Below are 4,769 nucleotides of genomic sequence, written 5' to 3'. Positions count from 1 at the left end.
AGGAGTAGATTGTTTAATGTAACTTTTATTTTTTAATTATAATTTTTAAGTTGTAATATGTTCTAATTGTTTTTAATTTTTAAATTGTAAAAAGAAAAACAAACCATCACACCACCACCCCCACTAAAATTTAATCACTAGTGATGAAAAGTGGTGGGGTGAGGTGACACACCCCCACTGGGTGTTGTAAGTGATGGGTTTTTAAACCCCCCCCTCCCCCTAGAATAAAAATTGTAATGATTTGTTATATGTTTGTTAGCAAAAAGTGCAATAAAAATTATTATTAGATTAAAGATTAAAACAATTTAAACTAATTAAATTTAAAGAAAGGATAAATCAAATCGACACAAGAATAGAATGGAAAATATAACAAGAGCCGGGCAAATCACCATTTTTCGGACCCATTAACCAACCTTTTGACCCACGTTATCATTTGACCGGGAATTTGATCCCCAAAATTTTTTAAATCAGTTTTGGACTTTTGGGTTTAGAGCTCAAAAATTTGGAGTTACCGCCCAAATCAAAATCGCTTTTCAACATATAATTCTATCTGCTCATCAAAATCACATTTCATTATTGTCCAACCTATAAAAATTGTCAAAACTGCTCTATCAAAACTACTCCAATTGCAAGTAATTTACAACTCTAAAATTCTGAGTTTAGGTAGATTGCTAGCAAGTGGGTGCTGTTTTGATGTGTTATGACTCAAGCTAGTAATCTAATTGACGCGAAGGTAAATTTTCGTTGCTAATTGCTAAGTTCTTGCTACCGGATTGCTAACTTGTCTCTTTAACCCTTTAGTACTTGGTTGGTTAGTGGTTACGCGTTGTTTACTATATGCGTTGCGTTGTATATTTTGTTATGATTCACAGCTTTAGAGTCATGCATTTTTGTTAATGATTCACTATTCAGTGATAAAGAGTTCCAAATTTTCAGTTTGCAAAATAAACGGACTGGTTTTACTTGGTCACCCATTAATGTAAAACTATTTGCATTCTTTGTCTAGGTTCTTTCTGTAAGCAATTGCCATTCATGAATATTGTCATAAAGTTTTTAGTTATTTCATCATATTTATGTTTTGTTTATTTTGTGGTTACGTTTGATAAGGAATGTGCTTGTCCCTTTAAACTTTGTGAACTTTTGTATTTGGTGCAGTTTGAAGGGTCCTTTTAACACTTATTATATTACTGTTCTTTTATGTAGGAACAAAAACATGGTTGCAAAGTTAGACTGATGGAACTGTTCTTTGATTCCCAGCTTACCAAAAAATGCAAAACAAGATTATCGGCAGGAGAGTTTGACATTAATGAGTAGAAAGGTTCGAGTTTTGTACAGAACGTTCAAAAGAAACTTAATTAAATTGTCTTTATTGTTCACATATAATTATCGCATCAACTTTTAGTTCCTTAACGATTATAGTGTTTTGATGAATTGTAGGCAAAGTACATGAGGAATATGTACAACCAGCTCTGACTGCGCTCAACATTCAGCGGGTGATCCTGATGCGTGGGCAAAGGTATAGGTGATCGCTAATATATTTTTAATAATCACAGATATATTTTTTATTAATCATTATATATTTTTCAACAAATTTTTAGGTACAGTAGTTCGAGCTCAAATGAAAGAACAATTGGATAATGAACGGGAAGCAAGAGAACTTGGAACAACGATTGAAAGAAATGGAAAGTGAGCAAATGGAAGATGAAGAGAAGATCCAATGTTAAGACTAGTGCTATATTGTAAACCTTTTAATTTAAGTTTTGGTATTTGTAGTTGATTTGTAAAATATGTTTTAATTATACTAAACTATTTTTGCATTTTTAGCACAAAAGATCTATAATATTGTTTTTCTTTTGGAATTTATTTTTAAAATGTTTAAAAAATTAAAACTAATATTTGATACATTGAAAATGCATAAGAAATTAAAAAAATAATATAATTAAATGCGTTAGAAATGTGTAGGAAAATAACAACATAAATTATTAAATGCGTTGGAAATGCGTAGGTAAATAACATCAAAAATATAGTTAGATTGCGTCAGAAATGTGTAAGGAAGCATATTAATGTGCGTATGAAATACGTAAGAAATTGAAAACAAATGTATTTATAATTTATGTTGGAAATGCGTTGGAAACTTCCAACGGCGTTTTTTTTGTAGGTAATGCATTGGAAAGTGTGTTAGAAATGAGTAGAAAAAATTTTCCCACGAGGCTTTTTCCCACAAACCCTTTTTTGTTGGAAATGTGTTGGAAATGATGATTTCCTACACATTTCCAACAGAAATTGATGTAGGAAGTCAAACAATTTTCTAGTAGTGTATGAAATTGAAAAACAATATATATATATATACACTAGCTGAATGTCCACGCAATGTAGCGGGGTATGTATGCAAATATGACATCGAACACATAACCGTGTTACCGTTTTAGTAAGTGTGTGGCTTCGCAATAGTACACGTGTAACCCGGCAATAGTATGCTCGTAATGCGGCATTAGAAGCTCAACCGGTGTTAATAAGCATGTCACACAACGACTGTACGCGCGCAATCAAGTGTTGGTGCACACGTAAGGCTACATTGAACGAGCCTTGACCCGCCACCCGTTCCTCCTGACACTGTTATAACCCAAAATCCGTTCTGACTTGACCCATTTCGACCGAACCTGTCCTGACCCAAACCAAATTAACCTTTTTTGTATCGACCCATTCCAACCTTAACCTTTTAGACACATGACGCGAATGACCGAACCCGCCCGACCCATTTGCCAATTCTTAATGGTAATCACGTAACACATTAAGTTTTAAAATAAAAAAAAGTATAGCAATACCATAGTCAAAATAAAGAGAATAAAATACTCGTTTTTATGGTATAATTGTTTTTAAATAATATTAACGTGTGAAAAAGTTATATACGTTTAAACGTCGTGGGAGTAGTTGGTTTAAAAATAAAGGGTATATATGTAACTATTATATAATTCAACAACATGTGATTAAACTTAAAGGACCAAACTTGTAATTATAATTGAATGAATTAAAATAAACCGTACATCATTTTTGCTAAAATACAAAATTGTCTAAATACAAAATTACCCCTAAAATGTCTTAATCATATGCATTATGATTTGTATATAAGGCAACAAGTTTGATACCTCTTAAAAATTAAGATGTCCCTCATTCATGCTTTCTATACTATATAGTATAGATATATATATATATATATATATATAAAGAAATAAATTGAATAAAATAATACTATCAAGTCTTCGGAAATTCATAATAAACTAAAGTGGTAGCGTTTAGCTTGTTGAAGTGGACTAGTAATATAATAATAAATTGATTATGATATATAATGGATTAGGTTAATGGGGTGTGGCGACTCGAGAAAGTTGTCAATATTAATATTTAAAGTAACTGGCACATAAGTTAATTATGGTGTGGTTGTGGAGAAATTAGAGTCGCACAGTCACACTTAGTGGGAGACACGTACGACACGAAAGCATAGTTTCCATTTCACCGTCCATTATTTTATCTGTGTGCTATTGAATGAATTTAATATTTCATTGGATAATTTAGCATTAGCAGTGGGCTAATTCTCACGCACCGTCATGTTCAAGTTGAAAGAAACTAAGTTTTATGTGGTTTGGCCGGCAGAGTTAAATTTACGGGCTCTAATTAACAAGGGTATTTTTGTAGTGATATATGTTTCACTCGTGATGAGAATATTACAAGTACAATGAATCTAAACAAAGATTATATTAGCGTTTACAACTTCTTAAACAAAAAAAAAAAAACCAGACCTAATAAGAGAACAATGGTCAGCCCAACGTCTCCTTTAGCTTCCAATCTTCATCAAGTCCAATAATTGTGTTCAAAATATTTTACGAATAACAGATGCTAAATTCAGATTACAAATTTCAACAATCTCCCACTTGAAGGCTTGATAATCTTCAAACTGCTTATCACTGTGATCACTTATACCTCTTGTAGTCTCCTCATATTTATGGTTGTCGTGGCCTTCTCATCAGTTAATTAACATGAAGGCCCGTTAAGGCTCCCCCGAGCTCTAACACATCAGTCATATATGACTAGAACTGCCACAGACTCGTCTCATGTCCCAACCGGCTCCCACTTAAACGAGTTGTCGAATACCCTGAGAACAAACACTCCTCGAATAAAGTAGGTAATATCTTTGAGAGACTTTGACGACTGGAATACTAGTTCTTTTAACCCACTGTCTGATAACACTAACTGAAACTTTGACTGAACAAATGTCAGTGTTCCTGTGACAACCGGTAATTTCCCAAACCCATAAGCTAAGTAATCAACCTAATAATTAGGTGATTGTAAATATTAAGCGCGTGCATTTGTTATGTGCGCCCTGCGCGAGCGCGCCATGTTAGTCAGCGCGTGCAGTTGTTATGTGCAACCTGCGCGAGCGCACCATGTTAAGAACCAGCGTGAGCATATGTTATATGCGCCATGCGTGAATGATTTGGCCATCCCGCATGATGCTAAGGCGGGTGCATCCTACATCGTTTATGCGCGTGCGGAAGGGAACTAACCTACCCGCATGGCGGGAACGTTGAGAGCTAGTTTGTCTGAAGCTCCAAGATGGAATTGACTTCAACATGACTGATCACTATGTTGAAATACCAAGACCACCTGGAGAATCTACAAATGAAACTCAAATGTCCCTAACTGCGAGAAGGTTACGCACCTACCCGCAGCAAAGACATGTCCTATACGCAGAAAGCTATGCGCACCAAGTTATA

At 34.2% G+C, this 4,769-nt stretch overlaps 1 long non-coding RNA gene across 1 annotated transcript; it reads left to right on the top strand.

Moving 5' to 3' along the window:
• The first annotated feature begins 215 nt into the window (after positions 1–215).
• Positions 216–1,944, top strand: LOC143595288 (uncharacterized). Its single transcript, XR_013146497.1, has 2 exons — positions 216–1,516; positions 1,599–1,944. It is a non-coding gene; the product is annotated as an uncharacterized LOC143595288 (long non-coding RNA).
• Positions 1,945–4,769: the final 2,825 nt, after the last annotated feature.

Source organism: Bidens hawaiensis, unplaced genomic scaffold, assembly GCF_021521415.1.
Source record: "Bidens hawaiensis isolate Kalapana, Puna unplaced genomic scaffold, B.hawaiensis_p1.1 tig00001721_1, whole genome shotgun sequence".
NCBI classification, from domain to species: Eukaryota; Viridiplantae; Streptophyta; class Magnoliopsida; order Asterales; family Asteraceae; genus Bidens; species Bidens hawaiensis.
The sequence above is the reverse complement of the archived record's forward strand: the minus strand, read 5'-3'. Positions and strand labels throughout refer to the sequence as shown.